Source organism: Mus caroli, chromosome 3 (assembly GCF_900094665.2).
Source record: "Mus caroli chromosome 3, CAROLI_EIJ_v1.1, whole genome shotgun sequence".
NCBI lineage: Eukaryota > Metazoa > Chordata > Mammalia > Rodentia > Muridae > Mus > Mus caroli.
The window spans coordinates 59498451-59521843 of record NC_034572.1 but is presented as its reverse complement, the minus strand read 5'-3'; the positions used below and the strand labels follow the sequence as shown (position 1 = coordinate 59521843).

Genomic DNA, 23393 nt, shown 5'->3' with positions numbered 1-23393 from the left:
TTAAAGGTATGGCTTCCCATCTCAAGATCCAAATTAAAGACTGGTGTCTTCCAGGCTCAGGATCCAGATCAAAGGTGTGGCTTCCTGCCTCAAAGGTCCAGATTAGAAATAGATTCACCCACTTCAAACAAAGCAGAAAAATTTTTTACAGACATGCCCTCCATTTCTGGATTGTAGCTCAATTCAGATAGAGTCACATTGACAACCAAGACTAGCCACCACTCCATGTGTCCATGGATTCCGGAGCCTCACTGGGGGTTAGGAGCTCAGCCTCATCTCTCCTATAGGTTAACCAACGTGGCAAGCTTTCCCTCCCAGTCTGTTCATCTCTATGATGAAGATGAAGCATGTTTACAGTTTTAAAACCCCAAGAGCTCTGAGTACCAAAAAGAAAAAAAATGCACTTATAACTGATGTGGAAGCAAAATATGTCCTTAAATGAGCACACTTGATACAAAGGTCATTCTTGAATTGACATAGGCTCCCTACATTCTATTTCTGCAACAGAGACATTTAGAGAAACGAACACAGGATGTGGCTGCAGATGCTATAGGGTGTCATGTAGCCAGAGGTATGCACATTCTTTGACTTTTTATCAGATTCCCCCAATTCTACCATGCCTGACTCACCCCTGGGATTTGAATTAGGGACTGTGCATTTTTCAGCACATATATTACCACCATGAAGTGTACAGTTTGAATCCTGCAATCCTGGCTGGATCACAAGAAAGTGAAGAAAGGACAGATATAATGAAGCTGAGAGCAGGTGAGGTTCTCTAACAGCTGCAACATGAAACCTCACTGTGTTTGCTAGGTACAGCACAGGGGAGGGATAAGCTAGTTTTAGGAGGAGGTCTCTGAGGGTGAGCTGTCTCATGTCTCAGGCTATAAATATCCAGGAAGAGGAAGCCTAATTGCTCACACTGGTCAATCATTCCTAAACACTCATTCAGACTTTTTTGTTTGTTGGTTGGTTGGGGTTTTGTTGTTGTTGTTGTTTTGTTTTGTTTTTTGTTTGGTTGGTTTTGTTGTGGGGAAGGGTGCAGTGAACTTTATTGATGGTATCCAAGAAAGGAGGGCTCCCTAAGCCCTTCCCATTATTATGGGGGTCTGGGATGGAAACTGTGAGAGAGATGCTCAGTGTTGGGGGCGGAGTTGGGACAGGGACTCCTTAGCAACCGAGGGCCTCTCTCTTGCTCTCAGTGTCCTTGCTGGGATGGGTGATCCAGGGATTCTTTCTCCTTGGAGGCCATGTAAGTCATGAGGTCCACCACCCTGTTGCTGTAGCCATATTCATTGGCATACCAAGAGGAGGAGTGGGAGATACTGTTGAAGTCTCAGGAGACAACCTGGGTCCTTGGTGTAGCTCAGGATGCCCTTTAGTGGGCCCTTGGATGCCTGCTTCACCACTTTCTTGATGTCATCATACACGTCAGGTTTCTCCAGGTGGCATGTCAGATCCACAATGGATACATTGGGGGTAGGAACATGGAAGGCCATGCCAGTGAGCTTCTTGTTCAATTCTGGGATGACCTTGCCCACAGCCCCATGGCCATCAAGTCACAGCTTTCCAGAAGGACCATTCACAGTCTTCTGAGTAGCAGTGACAGCATGAACCATGGTCATGAGCCCTTCCACGATGCCAAAGTTGTCATGGATGATCTTGGCCAGGGGGCACTAAGCAGTTGGTGGTACAGGATTTATTGCTGAAAAACTTGAGTGAGTTGTCATATTTCTCATGGTTCCCACCCATCGCAAACATGGGGGAATCGGCAGAAGGGGTAGAGATGATGACCCTTGCTGCCTCATCCTTCTAGTGGGTCCTGGCCTTCTCCATGGTGGTGAAGATGCCAGTAGTCTCCATGTCATACTCAGTACCAGCATCACCCCATTTGATGTTAGCAAGATCTCGCTCCTGGAAGATGGTGATGGGCTTCCGGTTGATGGCAAGCTTCCCATTGTCAGCCTTGACTGTGCCATTGAACTTGCTATGGATAGAGTCATACTGGACCATGTAGAACATGTAGTTGAGGTCATTGAAGGGGTCATTGATGGCAACAATGCCCTCTTTGCCAGATGCAGTGAAGAAGGAAGCCCTGGTAACCAGGTGTCCAGTACCGCCAAATACATTTACACCAACCTTCACCATTGTGGCTACAGGACAAGGTTGGCATTGCACAAGAAGATGCAGCTGTCTCTGGAATAGGGAGGAGCAGAGCTGTTTGTTTGTTTGGAGACAGGGTTACTCTGTGCAGCTCTGGCTGTCCTGGAACTCACTTTATAGACCAGATTGGCCTTGAACTCAGAGATTATCCTACCTCTGCCTTTCAAGTGCTGGAATTAAAGGCATGACCCATCATTCCTGGCCTTTATTCAGACTCTTAAGGAAATCTTTGCCATCTCTCTGTACCTGTCCCTTATGGGCAATGGCTTTGCTAGTTTACCATGGACCAACTGGTCTTAGAGTCCTTAGCAGGACATATTCATGTCAAAATACACATTCACTCTGTCAGAGCTTTCTCTGCTTCCTACAATCACACTGCTCTGGGGAAGAATATGTGCCATCTCAGAATACATCCTGGCACACAAGCACCATGGATGTGTTTGTCCAAATCACAGTCATAGGGCTGGAGAGATGGGTCAGGGATTAAAGGTACTGACTGCTTTTCCAGAGGTTCAATTTCCAGCAACCACATGGTGGCTCACAACAATCTATAATGGGATCCAATGCCCTCTTCTGGTGTTCTGAAGACAGCAGCAGTGTACTCATATATATATAATAAATAAGTAAATCTTAAACAAAAAAACCCCACAACCGTAACTCTCTGGTCTAAAGTCTCCGAGGTTCTAAGGCACTGAAGAAGGTTCTGGAATGAGTGGCCAGTCTTAGAAGCCATGCCTGTCATGTATGATTCTGCTTCTATGACTCCTGGTCTGAGGCATATCTCAGGGTTCACAAGCTAACCTTGTATGCACACTACAGTGCAGCAATCTCTGCCTGCTGAGGTGTTTGTTGAGTGATCTGGTGTTCCTAGGTTGTGTTAGTCTGCAATGGGTGGTGCAGCTGAGTACTACAAACTGAGTGACCCAAACAGCAGAAACGTGCTGTCCTGCAGTTCTGGAAGTACAGGGCCAAGACCCAGCCAATGGCAGGACCAGTTTTTCATTTTATTTTGTTTTTCTTCAACGTTCTCTCCTTTGGTCTCTGTTCTTCTTAAAATGCACCAGTTATGTTGGATTCAGGCCTATTCTCTGATATTTAATTTAATTACCCCTTTAAAGTTCCTAACTCCAAACACTGTCACATTCTGAGGTACCAAAAGTTGGGCCTTCCATGTATAAATGGGACTTGAGGTGGTGCTTATAGCGCTGTTTTTAGCAGTTAAATGAATTGCCATTCTTACTGGATGGAGGCCACGTGCTTGCTAGCTTGTGTCTGCCTCATTGCTTTAAAAACGAGGCATAGGACCACTTAGAGTCAAACCATTTGAGGCCTTAACAAAATCCACCTGCTCCAAACATGTACGTCATAATCTGGGGGAGAGGACTGCAGGACTCAACTATGGTGCACGCTTGTTTTTATGTGAAGATGAAGGTTTCGGTTAATTGAGGAATGTTAAGGAATGGCTGCCGATAGCAGACCACTTGCCTTTATCCCATAACCACTGTAGCCTCCAAGTAAGGGCCACTGAGATACAAGCAGAACCAGACTGTGTGAAGTCTGAGTGGGGATCCCAGTTTATCCTCATGGCGCTTCAGGTACCTTGTGTGTAATAAGGCTTTGACAAAAGGAACAGTCCCACAGAAAGCCATGTCTGGGCAGCAGTCAGCATCTGCCCCTTCCCTTCAGTGCAGTGCAGTTGTGGATACCAAGAAAGGCGGTGGGGAGTCATCTTCCTAGCAGCACACTGTGGAATGCAGACTGACAAGGAGCCTCAGTGTTACTTTGGGGTGGGAGTTTTTCTTCATCCCACCCTCAACCCCTGCTTCTGGCTGAACCTGAAGTAATCTACCCCCATAATGGTCTAAGGCAGTGTGGTTCTCAACCTGTGGGTCAAAACCCCTTTGGGGGGGGTCAAACAACGCTTTCACAGGGGTCACCTTAGGACCACCTGCATATCAGATATTAATGTCATGATTCAAAACAGTAGCAAAACTACAGTTATGAAGTAGCAACGATAATAATTTGGTGGTTGGGGCATCACCACACAAGAGGAACTGTATAAAGAGTCACAGCATTGGGAAGGCTGTGAACCATTGGTCTAAGGCCTGAGCCTTGAAATAGTGTTTCAAAGGATGGGCAATGGTGGTATTCCAGAGCCCACCGCCAGAGGGGAGACAGAGGTTGAGGTGGGTTCTTCTTGTTGCTGACTCTACTCCAAAGCTTCCGATTATGTCACACAAGGTAGGGGCATGCGTCAGACAAGCAATGTAAGGCCTCTGGAGTGGGTGTCTGCTACAGGTGCTCATGTGTGCACACCCGTGGCCCACGCCTGTGCTGGGGTGGCTACCAGCCTCCCGTGCAAAAAAGTTCCAGCAAAACAGCTGGTGAGTGGGACTCTAAGTGGAAGTGATTTTCCTAGCACCATGACAACAAGACACCCTCGGAGCTAATGGCGACACTTCAGTCCTCGTCCTTCTCTGCTGGTTCCTGCTTACACTTCATGTTTCTTAAAATACTTGCCTGGCTGGCAATGGGGTGACTCACCTGTACCATTGCTGCACTGAGCCAAGTGGGAGGCACTTCCTTTTGCAGAGGAGTCGGGAGCCAGCCCAGCACCTGAAGCCTTTCATTCCCATACAGTTCCTGTCAAGGGCGGTGTTCTCACTCTCTGCCAAGGCTGCAATTGCCCAAGAAAGCAAAGCCGTATGGATGTGTCAAGCTGCGGCACTTGGACTCCACAGAGTTCAGGGAAATTAGGCAGATTTGCCTAGGTATCTCCTTCTCATCTTCAGTCCTGTGTGAGGTACCTGGGCCAAGTGCTGAAATAGGAAATTGCGCATGGAGTCACCATTGCCTGTGGTGCTCTGGGGCATCTCAGAGCCAGTTTTGTTTCTGGAATCCCGTGAATTCTGATGTACTTAAATGACTTAAAATTCTGAACTTGTGTGAATTGGAACTCACCCAATCTGTAATGTTAAAGTAGTAAAAAGAAATATTTGTCAAGAATTTTGCTGTCGACTAAGATTGTGTGTACCTTATATCTGCTTGGGTTTTGCAGGCTACACATTGTGTTCTGTATGCCCAGGAGTCAGATTCAAATCCTTGTTTCACTGATTATTAGCTGGGTGACTTTAGTCAGGTTACTTTGTCTCCTGGAATGTTTATTTCCTTGACTTTTCGAAATAGTGTCCTCCAAATTACATAAATAAAATGAGAGACCACGACTATGAAAGCCAGCTCAGATGGTCTTCATAATGTTATAAAATCAAAGACTCTAACTTCCAGAGACCTGTGCGTAGTTTCCTTCTGGAAGATCCTTTGCGATTTTCTGTATTATAAAAAGTTGTTTCTAACTACAGGGTAGACCAGCTGGTAACACACTGGCAGCTATTCACTCATTTTGCTGCAAGGCTCCTTCCTAATGCCCTTCCTCAGAAGCATCCTGCTTCCTCAGATCTGGCTCAAGCTTCTGCCGACTTCTGGGTGTCCAACACAGAGATCTGTCTGTGTTTCTCTTCAACTTTCAGTGCTTGCTGGTTTCTTTCCTGTTTTTCTACCTGTTTAGGTCTTTTGGTCCACAACATGATGCTGGAACAAGACAGGACTTGAGTCCAGTCACATCCTTCACCCCTCTACCCCACTCCATTTTACCTTTTTGGTTTTCGGAGATAACATTTCTCTGTGTAACTCTGGGTGTCCCAGAACTCACTCTGTAGACCAGGCTGGCCTTGAACTCAGAGAAATCTAACTGCCTCTGCATTTGCCTTCCAAGTGCTGAGTTCAAAGGTGTGAGTCACTATCACTGGCTGTATTTCATACCTTTCAAATGAATCTGTGTTAGTTGCTTTTCCAGTGTGGTGAAGAGACACCGGGACCAAGGAGAGTTACAGAAGAAAGCATTAATAGGGACTTACAGGTTCAGAGGGTGAGTCTGTGCTCATCATGGTTGAGAGCATGACAGCAGGCAGGCACAGGGCTAGAGCAGTGTGACGCCACCATCCAGACAAAGCAGAATGGGAAGGGATATTTATCAATTACACATCCGATATAAGGTTAGTATCTAAAATATTTAAAGAAGAAAAAGAAGGAGGAGGAGGAAGGAGGAGGAGGAAGAGGAAGAAGGAGGAGGAGAAGAAGAGGGGAGAGGGGGAGGGGAAGGGGAAGGGGAAGGAGAAGAACCACCATCACCACCCTGAATATCAAGAAAACAAATAACTCAACTTAAAAATGGGGCACAGACTAAACAAAGGCTTCTCAAAAAATAAAACACAAATGGATGAGAAACAAAGAAATGCCCAACACCCTTAGTCATCACGGAAATGCAAATCAAAACTACTTCAAGATTTTTATCTTGGCCAAATTGGCCAAGATCAATAAAACAAATGACAGCTCATACTGGCAAGGGTGTGGGGTAAGACGAACACTCACTTGTTGCTGATGGAAGTGTAAACTTATGTGGCTGGGAATAAATATACTTCAAGATCCAACTATAGTATTCTGGGGCATATACCCAAAGAACTCTCCACTCTACTACAGACACTTGTTTATTCACGCTCATTACTGCTCTAGTCATAATAGCATGGAATTATAAACAGCCTAGATCTGTATCAGTGGGTGAATGTGCAATTAAAATGTGGTACCTTTATATAATGGAATGTTATTCAGCTGTTAAAAAAATACTAAATTATGTAATTTGTAAGTAAATGGATGGAGCTAGACAAAGATCATCCTGAGTGAGGTAATCCAGACCTCCAAAGACAAATATGATATGTATAAGAGAATATCTTATATATGGATGTTAGCATTTAAGCCTTCAATAGATATGCTACTATCAGTACAACCACAGAGATCATAGAGTATATTGTAGGAATAGAGTAAGAAACTAGGATGGGGTAGGATCTCCCAAGGAGGAGGTGATGACATATTCAGTTCAAGAGAGGTGGGGGATGGAGACTGAAAGACAATGCATATCTCATTGAACATGGTGAATCAAGTTGGTATCTAACTAGAGCCTTCTTCGCCTGTACTGAATAGTATTCATGGTACTGGAAGGTACTGTGCATGATACCTGAAGAGAGTTAATGCCAATCCAGCTACAAACCCTGCAGTCTACAATGGTGATCTGCCTGCATAATACACTGGGGCACAAAAGTTGTGGGAGTCCCCAACCAGTCTATGATTGGACTTAAGGCCCAGTCCATGAGATGAGACCCATGCCTGACACTGTCAGTGTGGCCAAGAACCTGAGCCTTGATAGGCAATGGACCTAAGGGAAAACCAATAGTTTTGGTAAAGGAACACAGCAATAAAATGATTTCTAATGACTTCTGTCTGCTGTACTCATAGATCAGCATCTCACTTAGCCATCATCAGAGAAACTTCCAGGAGAAGGGAACCAATACAGAGACCCTTAACTGGACAATGCGCAGAGACATCGGAAGACTCGGTCCTAAATGAGATGTCTTCATCAAACAACCCCACCCCTCCTCAGGACTCCAAGAGCTGGAGGGGTGGATGATGTCAAGTAAACTGTGTTTTCCAGACACAATAGGACTGACACATAGATGAACTCATCGAGACTGTGGCAGAATGCTTACAGCCTACACAAATCCAAACCAGATGAGACCTCTGCACTAAGATGGGGAGCTCGATATGAACTCTCATCCCTGACCAAGAAGTTGTTTCCAATTGACAACTGCTTGGAAAAATTCGTTTCTCCAAGGGAGTCTCTGGATATACAAACCACACTTAATGGCGGGCCCCATGGCCAGGACAAGATGGTCAACACGAAGCAAATTCAAAGGTGCACATTGCTTTGTTTGGGCTTTTGTTCCCTTTACTGATCCTTTGCTTGTATGTTATGGTTTCTGGTTTTGTATTTTTATGAATTTTGTGTGTGTCTGCATGCGTGTGTGCTTCTCATCCCCTTTCTTTTTCTTTTTTGTTTGTTCATTTGGTTTTATTCTTTTTAAAAAATGTACTTGTTTTACTAGAGAGAGAGAAAGAAAGCATAGAGTTGGATGGGTGAGGAGGTAGGGAGGGTGAGGGAGGATATGAGGAAGGAAAAATTATGATCAGAATATATTGGGTTTTTTTTTTCAGTTAAAAAAAAGAGGTGGGGGACCAGCAACAAATTCCCATTTGTTTCCCCATTTATGATGCAGAACTTATAGATTCAAGTAAGATGGCTTCTATCCTGAAATTTTAGGGAGACTCTAGGGTAGAAAACCATCAACAAAGAAAATGTCTAGGTGTCTACCATTTTGCCCTGGCAAAAACCAAACCAAACCAAACCAAACCAAACCAAACCAAACCAAACCAAACCAAACCAAACCAAACCAAACAAAACAAAACCAAACCAAACAAAACCAAACCAAACAAAACCAAACCAAACCAAACAAAACAAAACAACAACAAAAAAAGTTCACTGTTTAATACCTGGTGTTAAAGATACCTTCCTCTTAATTGTCTGTGAGGGTCTTGTCAAAGGGCATAGGGCAGAGGAAAGCTCCTACTGTTCTCAAAACCATCCTTCCTCTGTAATGGATACTTGGCCACTTGATGACCACACCTGGCTCTGTTTGGTGCAGCTCCTCCAGAGAGAGGGAGTCTCCAAACCCCTATGGACTTGGCTTGTTGGTTCACTAGACATTGCATCTTAGCAGCAACTCTGGTTGTGTCACCTAAGCAGACCAGACAAAGAAATAAAGACTAGAGATTCAAGTGACTTTCCTGAGATCTCTCAGCCCATAGATGACAGCGGATATCAACAAACTCAAGGTTAAGTCTTAATCCCATGACCTTCTTGATTCTCTCTGGCATGCTGTCTCTGTTGTTCTGCCCTTGATCACAAATGAGAACTCAACAATGAGAGTCATTGCTTCCTGTGCATCCTTTTCTTCTCCTCTGGGGTTTACATCTCCTTCTGCTTCATTTCCTTGTTGGAAATATGTACTAGGACAAAAAAAATGAGGCTGTCATTTCATCTCTTTCCCACCCATAGCTGCTCTCCCATGCACCTATTACAATTTCCATGTTAGATGATGGAATAAGAATTTCTGGGGCATAGCAAGGAGTAATCTTAGCCAGTGTTACTCGATTTGAGAAAATCACAGACTCCTTGATCCTGAAAGCACCAATAACCTGGTTAACCTATACCAATTCTTAGTTCCAGCCTAGAGTCAGTATATGGCCTTGAGTTCCCTGTGGTTTCCTCCATGTATATAGCCTGTTGCCAACTGAAGTAGTATCTATCCCTCTTATCCCATTCCAATGCTGTTGAATCTGTTCTTCTTGGTGTGAATTCTTAGTGGCTCCACCCTAACTGAATCAGTTTCACACATCAGATTAGAAAACTCTTTGGGGCTAGAGGAAAATGCATATCAGCTTGTCTTGCCTGAAGGGACCAGTTCCCAAAACTCTGGAGTCAGGTGGCTAGCCATATTCTTTGATGGGATACTCATGCAATACTAACCATAATTTTCAAGTTTTTATGTACCTGAGTATTCAGGCTGGTCTCTATAGGACTAAAGTGTTTGTGTGTGTGTGTGTGTGTGTGTGTTTATCAAAGAGCTAGAGTTATAAGCAGTTGAAAACTACCCACTGTGAAACCCAACTCTGGTTCCATGCAAGAGCATCAAGTCTCTTAACTGTAGAGCCATCGCTCAGGTCCCCAGGCTGGACTTCCTAAGGATCTTTTTTTTTTTTTTCTGTATCACAGGACCCCCACCTCACGCTGCCTGTCCCCTATCCTTTGCCTGCTCTTTCTCCAAAGCACTCATCTTCATGTTGATTTCTCTTCCTCTTACCAACTTTGAGAATTGAATCTGCCTCTCTTGGGCAGTGTCTGGCCCATGGCTGGTGTTCAGGAAGTACCTCTTCACACGATGGCCAGAATGCTCAGAGCCTTGAGAGTTGGTGCCAGAACACATGTATAAAGGTGTTGAGAAGACCAGAAGTTCCTGTCTCTCAGATGTCACAGATGCCAATTGCCACAAGGCTGCCAAAGATGATTTCCAAATTTCCTCCTCCATCCTTCCAATGCCCAGAACCACACTGGATTCTGTGGGGAATTCAAAGCCCCAGGCAGTCTGTTAGGCCCAGCCCTGCTGAACGCTCCACTTCCTCCTGCAAGCTCTCCGAGTATGAGCGTCCCCACCCCAAAGTACAGCTGTATGCATGGGCTTCTCTCCCTCATTCCCAGAAATGATTCTGTCTTACTCACATCCCTGTGGCTCAGCACAATGCGGAGCCACTGTGGATCTTATCAATATCTGATAAATAAATTTAAAAACCGTGGGATTCCACACGTCACAGCAGCCAGCCCTTCTAAATTCCATGGACTGACTCCAGGGAACGAGGAACTATTTCCTCTTCTTGTGAGTAGTGATTTTTTTTAAAATAGTTTTTCAATTCTCAAATTAAAAGCTTCGTACATTGTAAATTTCAAAATATTTCATATGCTATAACCCTCTTTCCAAAAGATACAGCATACATTTTTTAGAGTAAAATTCACAAGAGTTTCTTTCTCTAGCTACCTTCTTTGCAGTAATTAAACACAATAGCACAAGAGTGTTTCAGATGTTGAAAATAAAGGCTGTGGAGATGGTGCAGTGGGTAAAAGTGCTTGCTTTGAAGGTCTGATGACCTGAGTTCATTGCCTGGAACCCATGTAAGAAAGCTGGATGGCGGGGTAGTAGGAGTTGATTAATCCACTCTAGCTCCCCTGTAGCAGCTGCACATGTTCCTCTCTAGCCGCCCCAATGTTCTGGATTCTCAAATGAAACACACACACACACACACACACACACACACACACAGCCTTATATTTTAATATGACTTAAACTGCTCAACCCTCCACATTGCTAGCATACTCTCCCCTTTGACGTTCCTGAATTCCTGAATTATTACTTACTAAAACCTATATCCCATCCTGGCTGCCCTGAACCCAGACCTGCTGCCCTCCTGGGCCACGATCCTAACCTCTTACACACAGGCTGTCTTCTCTGTCTCTCTGTCCTGCCATTTCTCAGGCCCAGACCTTCTCCTTCCCTGGCATGGTGCCTTCTTCCTCCTCCCAAATTCTTGTCTCAGAATCCTAGCATCCTGCCTCTGCCTCTCTGCCCAGCCATTGGCCTCCTCACCAAACAAAGCCAACTGGGAACAGGGACCCTCAGTGTCTTACATGCAGACATTCAGGTTCCTGTGTAATTTTGGAATCTGAATTAACACAAGTAGCATTAGAACCAATCCACAACAGCAGTACACGTCTGAAGTCCAGTACTCCCAATAGGAAGCATAGGTTGGAGCATTCCCGAGAAGGCTGTTGGCCATCTAGCTGGAGTATACTGCAAGGTAGAAATAATAAGAATTCTTTGCTTCCACAATGTGGAAGCTGTCGATAATCCTCTTAATGTGTTGCTGAGTGTAGTTTGCAAGTATTTAGTGGAGAAGTATTGTATCTAAGTCCATCAAAGAGATTGGTTTGGAGTTTTCTTTTGTGTGTGTGACTCTTCATCTGGTTTTGGTATTAGAATAATACTGACTTTGTAGGATGAATTTGGTAATGTCCTTTTGCTTTCTGTTCTGTGGAACAAAGAGAATTGAGAGTCTGATGGAATTCAACAGTGAAGCTGTCTGATTCTGGGCTTCTCTTTGAGGAAAAAGCATTTGATTATAGCTTTTTTCTCATTGCTTTTAATGCATCTGGTTAAGTTCTTTTTATCTTCTGGGTTTAATTTCAACACGTGGCATGCATTTCAAAGTACTTCTATTTCTCCTATATTTTTAGAATATAATATTTTTAGAATATAAGTTTTCATAGTAATTTCCAATAATGTTCCGTATTTCATTGAAGTCTGCTGTACTGCCACCCTTTTGGTCTCTCATTTTATCCGTTGTGTCTTCTCCCTCCTTTTGTTCAAATTGCCTAAAGGTTTGCCAATTCTTACTAATGTTTTCAAAGCACCAACTATTTTGATTTTGACTATTACTCTTTTTCTTATGTGTGTTGAGACAGAGTTTCTCTGTACAGTCTTGGCTGTTCTGGAACGCACTAGGTAGATCAGGCTGGCCTTGAACTCACAGAGATCTGCCTGCCTCTGTCTCTCAAGTGCCTTGCCAGTGTTACTCTTTTCATCTAGATTTTATTAATTTTTAAATTAACTTTCCATTGTCTTTATTATTTCTTTCTGTATACTATGTTGAAGATTGGCTACTTACCCCCCTCCTTTCTCCCCTCTTTCCCCCCCCCCACTCCTTGCCCCCGCCCCCAGCTCCCCAGCATCTTGTGGTGGTTGTTTGTTTGATAAATTTAAAAATTTTTAGCATGTTCACTAAGTTTTTTTTTTAATTTATTTATTATATGTAAGTACACTGTAGCTGTCTTCAGACACTCCAGAAGAGGGCGCCAGATCTTGTTACGGATGGTTGTGAGCCACCATGTGGTTGCCAGGATTTGAACTCTGGACCTTCGGAAGAGCAGTCGGGTGCTCTTACCCACTGAGCCATCTCACCAGCCCGTTCACTAAGTTTTTAAAAACATTTATCTAGTACACTGTAGATGTCTTCAGACACACCAGAGGAGGGCATCAGATGGTTGTGAGCCACCATATGGTTGCTCGGATTTGAACTTAGGACCACTGGAAGAGCAGTCAGATGGCTCTTAGCTGCTGAACCATCTGTCCAGCCCTAGCATGATCACTTATGTTTAAAGGCTCCTATTAGGATTGCCTTGCATACCACAGGTTCTGTTAGGGAGTATTTTCATTATCACTTGTCTCTAGAAATTTTTAAATTCCTTCTGACTTCTTGGATGACCCATTGTTCTTCCAAAAATGTATTATTTACTCTGTAAGAATGTTTGTACTTTCTATTGTGTCTCTTATTGTTGACTTCTAGTTTCATTCCACTGTGTTCTGATAGGACACACAGAATTGCCGTGCCAGTTTTCTATTTGTTGAGATTTGATTTGTGTCCTAGGATGTGATTGACTTTGGAGAAAGTTCCATGTACTGTTGAGAAACTGTATATTCCCTACCTGCCTGGGTGAAACATTATATATGTCTCTGTCGAGTCCACTTGGTCCTAATATAGCTCAGTTCTGAAGTTTCTTTGTCTGTCTTTAGTTTGAGAGGCCTACCTATTGAAATGGGAGAGTGGAGTTTTGAAGTCTCTTACTATTATTGTATCAGAACCTACGTGGTCTTTTACATCTCTTTGTTGTTATTTTTAGAAATTAGGGGCTCTGATATTTGGTTCACAAGCATGTATAACCATTATATCTTCTTGTTTAAGTATTCTTTTTATTAATAGCTGGCATCCCTTTTTACATCTTTTAATTAATTTTGGTTTGAAGTTTGTTGTGTCTAATACAAGGATAGCCACACTTGGTTGTTCCTATTGTCCAGTTGCTTGGTAGTTGTTTTCCACCCTTGATACAAAAATTTTGGGTATCTGTGTCATGTTTGTTTGGAGTTCTACAGGCCTCATGTTTGGATGCCTACTTCTTTCTGTAGATTTGGGGACTTTTCTGCTATAGCTTCATTAAACAGTCTGTCTTAGTTAGGGTTTCTTTGCTGTGAAGAGACACCATGACTAAGGCAACTGTTATAAAGGCAAACATTTAATTGGGGCTGGCTTATAGTTTTTGGGGTGCAGTCCATTATCATCATGGAGGGAAGCATGGTAGCTTGCAGGCATATGTGGTACTGGAGGAGCCAAGAGTTCTACATCTTGATTCAAAGGCAGCCAGGAAACGATTCATTTCTGCAGGTAGCCAGGAGGAGGCTCTCTTCCACATAGGATGGAACTTGAATGTAAGACTTCAAAGCCCACCCAACAGTGATGCACTTCCTCCAACAAGGTCATACCCACAGCAACAAGGCCACACTTCCTAATAGTGCCACTTCCCATAGGCCAAGCATATTCAAACCACCACATGCTCTATCATTCTATTTGATTTTTACCTCTGCTCCTCCCTTTACGCAATGAATTCTTAGGTCTGGCCTCTTGAATGTATCCCAGGCTCCTTGGTAAACAGGTGCTTCCCTGAAGTACACAAGTGTCCTCCATTGTCCCTTCTTTGGGACATTCTTTTATGCTTCCCTCCATCCACCAACTATTAGTTATTGCCAGACAGAGTAGGGCACCACCATCCAACAGTGTCTGAGCTTGTATTTTCTTCTTACTACTTGAACGATGTGTATGGGTGGATGTAGCAGGATGGGGTGGGGAGGAAGGAACATGGACTGCCCTGGTCCTCACAGTAGCTGCCCTGTGTGTGCACTTATTCCACAGCAACAGCTGGGTTTTTTGATTGTCTTGGGTGCTTGGTCCATCTCTGATGTGGAAGTCTGAAGGTGGCAAGTTTGTGGTCCAACCTCCAGTCTGAGATAATGCTGCCTGGCTTGGCTTACCCTCTTCTTTGTCCTTCTGAGTATAACAGACTATCTAATCTCTTGCTGTAACCTCTTGATAGCCTTGGTCTCAGGGGCTTCAAAGCCTTTTTTTTTTTTTTTTTTTTTTACAGTGTCACCACCTTGAGGCAAATATCACCTCTGGCCACACAGCTCAGACTTGGGTTTACATTTGGAAAGAACCCAGGTTACAAAGGAACTTAGCATTGCTTGCAAAGTTCATAGTAGGGTTTCTCTCTGCCTGACCAACACTCGGCTCATCTCTCATAGTTCTGGAATGATGGAGAGGGATAAAGTCTTACTCTGCATTTGTAATGAGTCATTCATTACTTTTCCATTAGGATTATTCTCCTTCTCTATAAGCATTTGCCAGTTCCCAGTGTAAAGAAAAACGGTAATAAAACAACTACACACAGAAAACAAACTCCACTTCTTTCCGTTGTGACGTTTCCTTCCTTGTCCAAACTGAAACCTGCTATGATTTCTCCTGTCTCAACTCTCCCCGCTTCGAACACAGCTCGGACTTGGTTTCTGCTCTCAGAGCTCCACAGAATGAATGAAACTAGAATTGCATAACTTAGCACTGACTTCCCCATTGCTAAACTGAATGGACGTTTTCCAGTACTCATTTGCTTGACATCACTCATCACTGGCATTTTTCACTCACGACTACTTCCTCAACCTGGAGAAGGCTTTCGTGTGAAATGTGTGAGGCTGTTTTCCTGCCCTGATGTTCATTCTACTTCGTCTCCTCCTCAAAATGTCTCATTTGATTGTTGAAGCAGAGATCTGTGAAGGTTCAGTTCTCCTGATTCTGTGAGTCACTCCCTCCACGCCACCCCCCCCCCCGTCTCTGCACTTTATGGCCATCTGAGCCCTGCCCCTATTTCAGACACCACCTTTTGTTGAATGTTTCCCATTGGACAACTCTAAGACTCTTATACTTGGTGTCTGTGATCCTAACCCTTCTTGGAGACATGAATCTGGATATACTACAGGCACATCCAAAACATGATCAAAGCTTGCTGTCTTCCTCTCAGATCAATTTAAACGTTTGTTTTGGTTTGGTTGGTTGGTTGTGACAGCTTCTTTGTGTATCAGAGCCTTGACTGTCCTGGACTTGCTTTGTAAACCAGGCTGGCCTTGAACTCACAGACATCCACCTGCCTCTACTCCTGAGTGCTGGGATTAAAGGCATGCACCACCAAGCCTGGCCGTAAATGTTTGCTTGTTTGTTTGTTTTAAAACTAATGATCGGGGCTGGAGAGATGGCTCAGCGGTTAAGAGCACTGACTGCTCTTCCAAAAGGTCCTGAGTTCAAATCCCAGCATCCACATGGTGGCTCACAACCATCTGTACTGAGATCTGATGCCCTCTTCTGGAGTGTCTGAAGACAGCTACAGTGTACTTACAATAAATAAATAAATAAATAAATACCCTAATGATCACAGTAAATGGTATTGCTGTATATGAAGTTGCATAAGGTAGGAAAAGAGAATCCTTTTTCATTACCATTTTCCCTCTTTTTCTTTGCCCTCTGCAGTAAAACCTTGTACTGTGTGTAAGGTATCTGCCCCGAGTGTTAGGGGCATGAACCACAGGGATTCTAAATATCAGACCTCTTAATTCAAGTCTGAACCTTGCTATCACTCTACCCCTCAAAGCTTCTCACTCCATTTTCATTTACACGAGGAGGTCCATGATCTTTATCTTCAACCATCTATGATTCCACCTGCTCCATTGTGACACTTTACACAAGCATCCACTTCCTGTGATTCCTCCATCTTCAGCCTGGTCCACCCAGGGAAGCCAGAGAGAGAAATAGCTGGAGCCACCATGCTGAGAGCAGTCCATGCTGCTGAGAGGTGCCCAGGTGTGAGTAACAATTCATTGTTACTGGGAGAGGGGGGGAAGGGAAGGCGGTGTTTCCTTCTTTGCCTAGGAGATCCTGCAAGGCTCTTTCCCTAACCGCCCTCACACTGAAGCACCAATCTCTCCGACTGCTGAGATTGTCTCCCTCTCAGATGGTTGCTCAGACATTTGATTGCCTTTCACCAGCAGGCGCTGGGCTAAGCAATGGGTACCTCATCTCCTGGGAATGCCAGGACTCTAGGGGCTGGGCTCCATTTTAATCTCCTTTTCACGGAGCAGGAAATTAGACGTCACCAAAATGTCAGCTGGCGTTGTTTGATTAACCATTCTACTCTGGGCCCAAGTTCAGAGCCGCTGTGGTTACAGACACTGATGTATCGAGAGTTCTCTTTTGCAGACCCATGTGCCTTCAGTACATGGGTCTTTAGAGACCTGATAAGTGACAGGGAGACAGTCACAGACATACCAGTAAGATCTGGATCTGATACTAGCTTGCAGAATACAAAAGCATAGCTTTAAATCTTAGCTTCCTAAGATGTAAAAGAGAGGCATTATACTGTTACCCTCTAAAGAACCTGTGCCTTTAACACTGGCTGACCTCCAGCTGTGCAGTGTCCTTAGCATGCTGTTAAGAAACCTGAAGGACAGTAGGACCCAGTAGGCTCTGTTCTCAGTGGGCCCCTAGCTGCCTTGCCCTTGAGGCTCTGGAGACCTCCTCCACTGTCCTGAATGCCGCCCTCGACTCACGCATGCGCTAGTCGCCCATGGCCTTCCATCTGGCCTCAGCACGGCCTGAGAAAGTCATTGCTCCCAGCAGGGATAGGGTTCGTCCTGCCAAGAACCCTCAGGCTCTTGAGGGAGGCGCCCTGCACTCGTTAGCAAAGCCAGAGCCTCTGTCTGGCCTCTGGGAAAGCTGCTCCCGGGCTAGAAAGCATGTTCCCCTCCCCCGCGCAGCTGTGTGCTGGACCACTGGACGTGCAGGGCAGCACAGGAGAGGCCAGTGCTCCCTTCCCATCACGGAGGCAAACCTTCTCCAGACCTCGAGGCACAGCCTGGGAAGTGAACGGGAGCCAGGACCCTGCTGTCTCAGAAAGCTAGAAAGAAGTTTCCTCTCAAAACTGATACTGCTGATTAAAATAAATACTTTTAAGGTCACCAACGATATTTATCCAGGCTGGGGGTCGCTAACGGAGGCATGGAGTTCTGATAACCTGACGCTATGCCCCTGAAAGTTGCCCGTAGGGTGGCAGACCCTTCATTACTGCTTGGGGTAAATGTGAAAATCTGGGAACCTTTAAAATTTTTAATTTAATTGTATTTTTATTTGCTTTTATTTTTTATTTTTATCTATCTATTTATTTATTTCGCAGTGTCTGAAACAGGCCCAGTGACAAGAGAGGAAAGAGAGCGCAGAATGGAAGCATTTTATTTGTTGAACTAGGGAAGGGAAAAGATGCTAACTGAAAACTTTCCTAGTGACAACAAATGAGGTATCCACGTTCTGAATTTGTGCATCTTGGTACCATGGGCTCTCTCTTCCTGTATGAAGCCCAAATTGTAGGTCAGTTCTGCTTCTGGGAACAAGTCCCGGGTGACACAGGCTGAAGTGCAGCCTGAGCCTGCGCAGAGGTACTCTGGATTGTTAAGGGTGTTCTGTTGCGATTTCAATTACTCCGTCTTTATACAGAGCTTTTTACCCCCATGGCAAGTTTGAAAAAGGATGAGGTCCCAGGAATGTTGCTGCTCTGGGCAGAATGGAGCCCAGCCTGTGTTTTCTGTAAACAGATAAGGAGCAGAGCTTCCTACACCGTAGAGGAGAGGCACTCTAGAGAGATGGTGAGCAGCACGGGAAATCTTTGCAGACATCAATTCACTCTCATCACCCAGCTTACCTTGATTTGTTTCAACTAATTTCATTTTCCTCCTAAATCCTAAAATATCTGGGAAAAGAGACACTGAATAATTTTAAAAGTTACACGAGGTACAAGAGATTCATCTTCTGAAGACTTGCTTATGTGAGTGAGCATTTAATGGTCTTTAGTCTAAGGATTATGGGGGTGTATACATACAAATGTCACAAACCCCAAAAACTTCACCAGAAAGGAAGGTTACCCTGGAAAATCTTCACTTAATATGTCATTTCGAAGACTTCCTAGATCAGAGTAAGGACTAGGGTGGGGATAGGTAGGGTGCGTGAGAGGGAGAGGCAAGATTTGGAAGCTTCCAATATGCCTCATCCATGACTAACTGTTCCATCAATGAGAGGAAAGTAATCCTTGACTTCTGCCAAGGTAACAGGAACTGGCTGCCGTGGCAAGGAATCCCCACCCCGGGAACCAGAGAGTCATAGCGTCCAGCTCAGCTCTTAGACATCTACTCTGTCTGTTTAAGAGGCAAGTGAAAGATGGTTTCCTGAAGGTGACAGCAGAATCTAGAGGCTCTTCCTCAGCACAGATCTCAGCCTCTGTATTATCTGTTTGTCACTATTCCTAGTCACGTGAGAGAAGATCCCCCAAACTACCATTATTATGTTTGGTTTGTTTTTCAAATTCAGGACTTCCTGTTCAAATGGATGCAAACCCAAGCACACTTTTGGAGTACTGTAATGAAGAAGGAGCAGGGCTATCCACAGGCACCCAGGGGCCAACTCCACAAATGGTCCTAATTCTACCTGGGACACACTGCACATCTCAAATGTGAGTTCGTGATTCCTATCCCTAATCCTTTCTACTGGTCTGCCACTTTGCATCCATAGAAACTAAATGCAGATCGAGAAACCAGGAAACCTGGCTTGTGGAGGGATTAGGTCTCACAGGAGACTATGATCAGTAATCTGCCATGGTATTATTCTATGAGAGTTCATTTTTATTTTTTTTTAAAAAGCAAGATCTAAACTATATGAGAGCTTTTTCTCTTCCTTTTGGTAACATAGTACAAGAGAAAGTTCCGGAAGTGGCAACTTAATTCGTATCTAATTTCAGCAAAATAATTGCAGACTGCTTTCAGCTTGAATGAGCAGTGAGGTGAGGCTCCCATTGTTGCTTATTTTAGTAGCACTCCCTCAGGACGAATGCTAGCTATTTTCAGTTGTATGTGGGAAAACCATGGGCGCTGCCAAGCGGTGGCAAGCTGGCACCGTGTGTGATCTGTCAACCAGATTCCACTCAGATTCTTTTCTTATTGCAATTGGCATATGACCTTTTTTTTTTTTCATTATTCAGTTTGGGGTTCTGCTTACCTCTTTCTCTGCTATCCTACCTTCCGGCCTATCTCTACCCACACAGGTTCCTTTTTGGGGGGCTATTTCATAATAACAGTGTGAGTGCCAAGTGGGTTGTATAAAATCCTGAGCAAGATATGTGAAACAAAGCACACTGCTCCTGGAAACTCATAGGGACCAGTGTGTACCCATCAACAAACACTAGCTAATACACAGTGAAATCTCTCTGTAGTTTATATAGGATGGGATAAGGCTGAGATGAGACCTTAAATCGCTCCTGGTACATGGATCATACAGACTCACAACCTCTAAAATGGCCCCCAGTAGCCATCCTTTGCTAATATTGACTCCCATACAGCTTCCTCTTGAGTGGGATGCCCCACTGGGTGATGTGAGCTATCATATGGATAGAGCCGTGTGGTAAGAAGCTGATGTTTATAACCAAGCACGCGTGGTTGGCCTGGAAAGTGATCCTCACTCAGTAGAACCGTAAGATGACTTTGTTCTGACACCTCACCCCGAGCCAGACGATCACTAAGCAACGGCTGGACGCCAGAGACCCAGCAATCATGAGGTAGTGATCTTAAGCTCTTCACTTTGGGAGTGATTTGTAGCAACAGACAATTAATACAGTGTACTCCCCCAAATGTGATCCCATACTGAGCCCACTGGAATGCTAGTCTCACCTGCCTCAGACTCTGTAATGCTCCCATGACTCCTTTTGGCCCTGCCTTTTCCTCGGATGTCTTTATAGGAGTTTTCCTTCTCTCTGAAATGAACAGCTTTTTTTCTTCTCCAGAGAATAGATTCTGACTTGGCACCTGCCTCAAATGTGCCCTCCGAAGAACCTCTCAGTACAGGGCACCGATCTGTCCAGTCTGGGGTCTTAATGGCCCTTTGCCCATACTTACACTAAGCGCAACTGCCTACCTGTACTATGTTTGTTGTTAGGTGCCTTAGTCCATATTGTATTACTGTCACAAAATGCTAGGGTCTGGGTGCTTTATAATGAAAGAAGTTGATTTATCTCACAGTTGAGAGGTTCAAGAACTTAGTACCTGCATTAGCACATGAGGAACCACATCGACAGCATCCATTTTGACAGTTCCTGGAAGGCAGACGACTATATCAGCTTGTGTGCCCTGCTGTCTAGTATAGGACCATGTTAGGACACTGTTACTGGAGTAGAGCGATGATTATTCTCCAAAATTAGGATGCTAGGTAGAAGGGGGCATCTGGTATCTAGTTCCACACTCACACACTGTGCTTGAAGCATTTGGGAGAAGCCTCTATTGGTTAACTGGGCAATTCATCATTTTAAACACTGACCTACAAAGGTCTCCTGAAGGGCTGCAAAGCCCTCAGAATCTGATGCTGCCTCTCAGCGTTTGAAGGTCGGCACTTCTATAATCGGATTTGACATCATTTCAGGCTGTAAGCTTGGAGTTGAAATAGCCCAGGCATCACAAACACTCCTGCCCTTCATTTTTAGAGAAAGCTTGAAAGAAAATATGATGGCGTCCATAGGAACAAGCTCAATGGACATCTTTAGGCACAAACCTCACGTGAGGAAAGCTAGGGCGGGAAGGCAAGGGCTCACTGGAAGGCTGTTGGCAGAACATACGGGTGTGAACCACGTTAGCGATCTGCCTGTTCTATCATCCAACTTTGCTTCTTTTCCTAGAGCACACCCACCTGTAACAGACAGTTTCCAAACCAGCTTAACTGCACTTGCACTTTCCGCACAGAGCAGGCAGGACAGTCTTTCTGAAACACACATTGCATCTTACTGCCTGTCTCGCCGTGTCCTGTGTACAGCCTGGTCCAATCCCCGTACCGTCTTTGCTGGCTACCTGTGGTTACACTTTTGTCTTTCACGGCCTTGAGGACACAGGCCCTGCCACTCCAGAGGATAAACATGGTTTTCGGAACCTCGTTAATCCTATTGTTTTTCCAGATTTCATCTTACTCACGCCTCAAAGACTTTCCAGGCTTCCCCTATTAAATCAGTCCGCCCTCCTCCACACACCACACACACATTCACACATTAGGATGTTATGTTAATTTGTGTGCATATTTGACCAAGATTGTTTTTTCTATTTTGTAAGTCCGAGGAAGGCAAGAGAAAGGGGGGGGGTCTTTGATGACTCTGTGTTCTGTACATAGTATGGCCTGGTAAAAAGCAGATAATAGATGCTGAGTGAATGAATTTCATGTGCTGTTGATGACACATAGAGGAGCAGTAAAAATGCAGAGTCAGTGAAAGTTTAATGGAATTGTCCTGGTTAGATTTTTGGGAAGAGAAACATCAGTTTGGGAAATGCCTTCATCTGTAGGCAGGTCGGTAGGGCATTTTCTTGATTGATGATTGATGTGGGAGGGCCCAGCTCACTGTGGCAGTACCATCTCTAAGCAGGTGGTCCTGGGGTTTATAAGAAAGCTAAGAAAGCCAGGGAGAGCAAGCCAGTTAGCAGCACTCCTGCAAGGCTTCTGCTCCAGTTCCTGCCTCCACGTTCCTGCCTCCATGTTCCTGCCTTGATTTCCTGTCCTGACTTCCCTTGTGAAGGATGTGTGGTGACTTGGAAGTGAAATCAACTAAATCTTTTTTTCCTGGAGTTATTTATTTTATTGTCACTGCCTCCTTCTCCTCCTCTCCTTCCTCTTCTTCTTCCTCCTCCTCCTCTTCTCTTCCTCTTCTCTTTCTCTTCCTCTTCTATCATATCAATTGAAAGTAAAACTGGGATCTGGAAGGCTGTGGTAGTTTCAATGAGAACAGCCTCATATCTTTAAATATATTGTATCCAGTTGGTAGACTTGTTTGGGGAAGAGTTGGGAGATGCACCCTTGACAGAAGAGGTGTGTCACTAGGGACAGCTTTGAGGTTTCAAGAAAAAAAAAAAAATCAGGGCCATCCTAAGCCTATCTCTTTTTCTGCCTGCTACCTACCCATGGATCAGAATGTGAGCTCTCCGCTCCTGCTCCGCAGCCTGCCTGCCTGCCTGCCATGCTCCCTACCTTGACACTCATGGACTCTAACCCTCTGTAACTGTAAGCCCCAAATAAAAATGCTTTCTTTAATAAGTGGCCTCAGTCATGGCATTTGACCCCGGCAATGGGAAAGTAACTAAGACATGGGGAAGAACACCACACTCAAACAGCAGTGGGAGGTCTGTAAGCAGAGGCTAAGTTCAAGATGTGAAGAAGGAACCACATTTACAGTTAGAAAAAAAAACTCCCATTGGCTGAGGCCACAACAGCCTTAGGGCAAACCAAGACTTCCAGGCCAACTCCAGAGTCATCATCTCTGCTTTCGACCTCCACCTCCTGACCAAGCTCACCAGGCCTCCACACATGGAGACTGCAGTTCTCCCTGAAAGGGAGAAAGGGCTGAGTGGGAGGCACGCCATCCGGGACCCCTTTCTTAGAGCACCCGGCTTTCACATTACTGCCATCTGCAGAGCCCTGGTGCCCTTATCACACAAAGCACCTGTTCTTGCACGGCCTTCACTGGAGAGAGAGGCATGGGGTGACTGCCATTGCTGCCATTGCTGCTCCTGCCCCTGTTGGTATGGCATGGCACCCAGCAGAGGGGGATTTAATTTCCTCCAAGTGTGGAAGATTTTTCAGGTGGCCTCTGATGGGACAATAATCAGCTGGCCTCCCCCCTCCCTTTATGTCCCACTTCTCCTAGATTGCCATCTCTCTCAGAAGTTTTGTAGTGG

General features: G+C 44.7%; 1 pseudogene; it reads right to left on the bottom strand.

Moving 5' to 3' along the window:
- Positions 1 to 1198: 1198 nt before the first annotated feature.
- LOC115030638 lies at positions 1199 to 2148 on the bottom strand (annotated as a pseudogene).
- Between the last annotated feature and the right edge of the window lie 21245 nt (positions 2149 to 23393).